This window comes from Echinops telfairi, unplaced genomic scaffold (assembly GCF_000313985.2).
Source record: "Echinops telfairi isolate 266 unplaced genomic scaffold, ASM31398v2 ScPeMD7_7469;HRSCAF=8507_0, whole genome shotgun sequence".
NCBI lineage: Eukaryota > Metazoa > Chordata > Mammalia > Afrosoricida > Tenrecidae > Echinops > Echinops telfairi.
The window spans coordinates 95,871,327-95,877,527 of record NW_022111372.1 but is presented as its reverse complement, the minus strand read 5'-3'; the positions used below and the strand labels follow the sequence as shown (position 1 = coordinate 95,877,527).

Genomic DNA, 6,201 nt, shown 5'->3' with positions numbered 1-6,201 from the left:
GCTGATTGTGTGGACCATGCTATCAGTTACCCACGTGTAAGTTCAGGTTGAAGCGGAAGAAAATTAAAATAAGTCTATCGGATCCAAAACCCAACCTTGAGTTTCTCCCACCTGAATTTCAAGAACAGATTTGCTGTATTGAACACTAATGACAAGCCTGATGAACTGTGTGATGACATCAAGAACATCATTCATGAAGAAAACAAAAAGGTCATTACAGGAAAGAAAGAAAAAATCAAAGTAGATGTCACAAGAGACTCTGAAAATTGCTCTTGATTTTCCATTGCAAAGGCAAATAGATGAAAGGATGAAGTCAAAGAGTGGAACAGAAAATTTCCAAGGGCAGCTAGAGAGGACCCCTCAACAAACCTTAAATTGAAAGAACTCAAGACAGACTTCAAGTCTCAAGTTGCAACATTGAAAGATTCTATCAGCAAAATATTGAATGATACAAGAGGCATTAAAAGAAAGATGGACAGAAGACACAGAGCCACCATGCCAAAAAGAACTAGTTGACACTCAATCATTTCAAGAGGTAGTATATGAGCAAGAACCAATGGTAATGAATAAAGAAGTTCAAGCTGCACTGTAAGCATTAGCCAAAAACAAGGATCCAGGACTTGAAGGAATACCCATTGAAGTGTTTCAACAAGTTGATGAAGCACTGGAAGCACTCACTCGTCTATGTCAGGAAATTTGGAAGACAACTACTTGGCCAATTGACTGGAAGAGATCCTTATATGTACCTATTCCAAAGAAAGGTACCCCAGTAGAATACTTGAACATTATCATTAATATCACATGAAAGTAAAATTTTGCTTAAGATCACCCAACAACAATTGCAGCAATACATTGACAAACTGCCAAATTCATGCTGGATTCAGAAGAGGACATAGAACAAGGGATATTATTGCTGGTATCAGATGGATCTTTGCTGAAAACAGAGAATACCAGAAAGATGTTTACTTGACTATGTTTACTGGGCTTGAGATATTTCATTGACTATACTAAGACATTCGACTGTGTGGATCATAACAAACTATGGATAGCCTTGAGAAGAATGGGAATTCCAGAACACTTCATTGTGCTCATGCAGAACCTATAACTGTATCACAAGGCAATTGTGGGAACAGAACAAGGAAATACTGCATGGTTTACAATCAAAAAAGGTGTGTAACAGGGTTGTATCCTCACACCATACTCATTTAATCTGTATGCTGCACAAATAATCAGAGAAAGTGGATTATATGAAGAAGAATGTGACATCAGGATTGGAGGAAGGCTTATTAACAATGTGTCATATGCAAATGATATAACCTTGCTTGCTGAAAGTGAGGAGGACTTGAAGCACTTGCTGATGAAGATCAAGAATTACAGCCTTCAGCATGGATGACAACTCAATGTAAAGAAAACCAAGATCCCCAACTAGCCCGATTAGTAACATCATGATAAATGGAGAAAAGTTGTTAAGGATTTCATCATACTTGGATCCATAATCAATGCTGATGGAAGCAGCAGTCAAGAGATCAAATGATGAATTACATTGGGTAAACCTACTGCACAAGACCCCTGGAAAGTGTTGGAAAGCAAGGATATTACTTCATGAACTAAGCTGCACTTGACCCAAGTCATGGCATTTTCAATCACCTCATATGGATGTGAAAGTTGGGTATTAAATATGGACTATCAAAGAAGAATTGATGCATTTGATTTATAGTGATTGCTAAAAATACTGAAAATACCGTGGACTGATGAAAGAACAAGCAAATCTGAGAAGTACAGCCAGAATGGCCCTTGGAAACAAGAATGGCAGGCCCTGGTCTTAGGTACTTTGGACAGGTTATCAAGAGAAAGCAGTCCCTGGAGAAGTATATCATGCTTGGTAAAGTAGAAGAGCAGAAAAAGAGGAAGACCCTACACAAGATGTATTGACAAAGTGGCTGCAAGAACGGGCCCGGACATAAGAATAAGGCAAGGATGGTGTAGGATTGGATAGTGTTTCATTCTGTTGTACAGAAGTCACTGTGAGTCAGAGCCAACTCAGGGGCACCGAACAGCAAGCTAGTCATGTCTGAGACTGTCATTGGAAGTAGCATTGTTCAACAGCATAACCAGCGACTGTATGTGCGGGCCTCCTAACAACATAGAATGAAACTAAAGTAACAAATCATAGAGCAGTGGTTCTCAACCTTCTTAATGCTGCCCTTTAATACAGTTCCTCATGTTGTGACCCTCCCCCACCAACTATAAAATTATCTTTGCTACTTCATAACTGTAATTTTGCTGCTGTTATGAATCAGGCGACCCCTGTAAAAGGGTTGTTCGACCCCCAAAGGGGTCTCAACCCACAGGTTGAGGACCACTGTCATAGAGCGAACAGGTGAGAGTAACAAGCCCAAAGGGCATAGTGACAAGATTTAATACAAGGAGGCTTCAAAATTTTGTGGAAAAATTCACACTCTTTTCATTCTATTTTTTCCACAAAGCTTTTTCCTCCAAAACCATTTTATTGAGAGCTAATAGAGACATCATGTCGTTCTATGGTTCAATCACATCAAGCAGTTTCCACAAACTTTTAAAGCCTCCCTCGGGTACATTTACTTGGAACCCCTGAAGAGAAGAAAGGCAAAAACACTCTTTGAAGAGAGAACAATTTTCCAAGACTTGGAATCACCAAATAAGAGTCACTCCTCGAGAAACACTTCTGAAAGACTTGCTGCAGGGGCCAGACGTACCTGGTCAGCAGTGGCCTACTGCTTTCCCAAACCAAACTCCTTGCCATTGAGTTTGTTCTGACTCAGAGTGACCTGTAGGACAGAGTGGATTTGTATCTTTGGGTTTCCAACTGTGATGTGAGGTAGAAACAGAAAATGGTCAGAGCTAGAGATTTGCAAGAGGTTTGAGACATCTTTTATTTTGTAAATGATTTCATGGGTTGGAAATCCCCCCCCCCCAATGAATGTAATACTAAATGTTAAATGCAAATATTTTTTGTCTGTTTGTCTCTTAGGTACAACTTGCAGGCCCCAATGAACCAAGGGAACCCTCCACCATATCCGGGCCCTGGTCCATCGGCCCCATATCCACCATATCCACAGCAACCCATGGGGCCTGAGGTCTACCCTCCAGGACCTATGGGGGGACCTTACCCACCTCCTCAAGGATACCCCTACCAAGGATACCCACAGTATGGATGGCAGGGTGGACCTCAGGAGCCTCCTAAAACCACAGGTACTCTGCACGCACGCGCGCGTGTGTGTGTGTGTGTGTGTGTGTGTGTGTGTGTGTACCCATGTACACAGCTTGAGTATCACCAAAGGAAACATTGACATGCTTCCTTTGGCAGAGAGCAAACTCTGACCTTTGTATGTGGTGGTGGTTGTATCCAAAGCTTGCTTTTGGCTTAGAGTGGCTCCTTCAGATCTGAGTCAGTTCTGCTTTCTTCCTTCATGCTTCTGCCCCCTCTGAGGGACGTGACTTCCTGGCCAACATGTTTTGTGAGGGCCCTAGAGCCCTGATACAGCAAAGTACCAGCTGGGGTTTTGCCCTGGCAGTCAGTTTTGTTTTTCAGGCTTAGCCTGTTGGGGCTATTTTCTCTCTTGAGTTTGTTGACCCTCAAGTCATCTTCCTGCCCCAGCTGGGGGGTGGGGGTGGGGGTGGGGGGCAGCTTTCTTTACTAATACACACATGTCTTCATAATTCTGTTTAACCTGCTAGTCGAGTTAAACTTCTGAATCTCTCCTGTGTTCTAGAACAGTGCTACTCAAAGTTCAGCCTGCAGACAAATGCCAGTCTGTGCACCATTATCGTACTCTCATGAAGTCCGGAAAGTGAAAGCAAGCATTTAGAACTTCGAGAATGATTTGACATTGCTGCAGCATTTAAGCAAATAGTCCTGCATTTTATGAGTATTGGTCTGTGAAGACCTGGAAGTCGCCAGCTTGAGCAGCACTGGGCTAGATGTCTTGGTGATGTTTTTACCCTGTGGTTTGCAGAGTGTTGCTCCGACAGTGCACTCACCTTTGTAACATAACTAACTCTTCCGAAGTGCTTATTTTATGCCCACTGGGTTCCTAAAGGACTTTACATATATTACCATTTAATCCTTACAACACCCACATGAGGTTATTCTCATCTTACAGTGAGGCAGTAAAGGCTTAGAGTAAAATGATGGCTTGCTCAAGACCACTCAGCTAAAATATGGTAGAGCCCAGATTTATAATTCTGACACTTTGGTCCAAGAATCTATACCTATAATTTATTACTGTACTGTTTTCTCCCTTCTCTCCCCCCATGACTGAGCTGAGCTATATTTATTCCTCTGACTTCTGGGTCATAAACTACCTCAGAGATTATTTGATAGTTTGCTTAACTTGTTAATAAAAAAATTAATATAATTGGTGCCTTATTTTATTTTAGGATTTGAAGATTCTTTGAAAATTAGTAGATGACACTGAAAAAATATGTTTCAGGGAAATTTTGCACTCAGTATCAAAGAGAGCCTAATCAGTGTCTCCGTTAGGATTAATAGAATATTTGAATACCTTTAAACAATTTAATTGGTCTTGAAGAAAAACTGGCAATTCAAGATTCCCTTTTCTTGTAATACTCTTCTTGAGCTCAGAATAGCTCAGGAAAAGTAACCAGTGTAATTAGAGAAGTTGGAATTCAGATCTGTGGCATTGGAGGGGCATTTCCTAAAATAAATCTCAGCTACTGAGATTTCTACAGTAGAACATAGTAGCCCTGTCATGTGGAAAGAAGGTAAACACAAAAGACTACATACTGTCTGACTCCATTTGTGTGAAATTTAAAAAATTGACACAATAGTGATGGAGATCGGAATAGTATCTATCTGATACTATTCTGGCCATGTTGATAGAGGTGGCCTGCAGGGGTAGAATGGTACAAGGGAGTCTTCTGGGATAATAGAGAGAAAGAGAAGAATATAGCCTGGCATTTGAACCAGCCAATAGACTCAGCCCAATACCTGCCTGGAATGATGTTTTCCACCCTTAACCCTCATGGTCTTTCTGTCCATCTCTGGTTCCTGCTCAGTTATTGGAGTCAACTCGACAGAACCTAACAGCATCCTTTACAGTGAACTTTACACTGATTCCACAAATCACATTCTCTAATTTGGGACTTTATTGAGCCTATCTAGGCTTGGTGAAGAGTTCCTGGGTGGGGCGAAGGTTAATGTACTTGGCTGCTAACTGAAGATCGGAGGTGGAGTCCACCCAGAGTTGGCATTTAAAAAAAGGCATGGTGACCTGCCACTGAGAAGCCTATGGAGCACAGTTCAATGACACACAGGGACTCGTGAGGAATTGCCTGCGTGGCACTTGTGAAAGGCTTGGCAGACTTTGTCCCTCATGCAGAAAATACCTGCAGGTTTGGTTCTCTACCTGACCTTAGCTGTAATTGAAATATTGATGCCTTTTTTCAGTCTCCCACAGCATTCTCTTTTCAGCTGGATGTTATAATTCAGAACTCATTGAGGCTGCTCACAATTATGGGGTGGGATACTAGGGAAGTAAACAGGTGACGAGTCTCAGTTGGAATGGCTGAGTCAGCTAGGGGCTGAATGAGTTGGGTTTTTCTCAATGGGACCTCTTTGAACATATTCACAGCTTGGCATCCTCAGGATAGCTGAGCTTCACCAAGTTAGAGTTCAAAGGCAGAGGTTGTCAGACCTTCTTTTAACAAAAACCCCCCAAAACATTTAAAAATTAACTTTTAAGAACAGAAACAAGTTCAGACCTGTGAAAATACTTTTCATCCTGATTTCCCCTAATCTCAAGCAATCACAGTATAATTGTGTGTCCAGCTTTCTTAATGCCTGGGGCTTAGAAGCCTCAGCACATCACTTCCATCACATGCTATTGATCAAAGCAGCCACAGGCTCACTATCCTGGATTCAAAGGGAGGAGAAAGGCTTCTTTCCTTGATGGGGAGTGTCAAGATCTTGGGTGGCATTGCAATAGCATCTTCGGAATCACTACCACAAGTTCCAGTGGCAACAGGTGAACTCCTGTTTCAGTGATGCAATCTAAATAACGAACTATTTTTGCATTCTTGTGACTTTGCCACAGTCCCAAGATGATTTAAAGTTAAAAACAAAATTATACACAACGAGATCTCTATTATTAGATCAGAAAATAAGAAACTTGAGAAAAATAATTCTTTTTTTTTTTCACC

The 6,201-nt window shown here is 41.4% G+C and overlaps 1 long non-coding RNA gene across 3 annotated transcripts in view; it reads left to right on the top strand.

Annotated features, from left to right (window-relative positions):
- Positions 1-6,201, top strand: part of LOC123521036 — a 125,646-nt gene that overhangs the window by 69,259 nt on the left and 50,186 nt on the right. For all 3 annotated transcript variants that reach the window (XR_006679526.1, XR_006679525.1, XR_006679527.1), the window contains exon 2: positions 3,011-3,231. This is a non-coding gene — a long non-coding RNA (uncharacterized LOC123521036). The remainder of the gene's footprint in view (positions 1-3,010; positions 3,232-6,201) is intronic.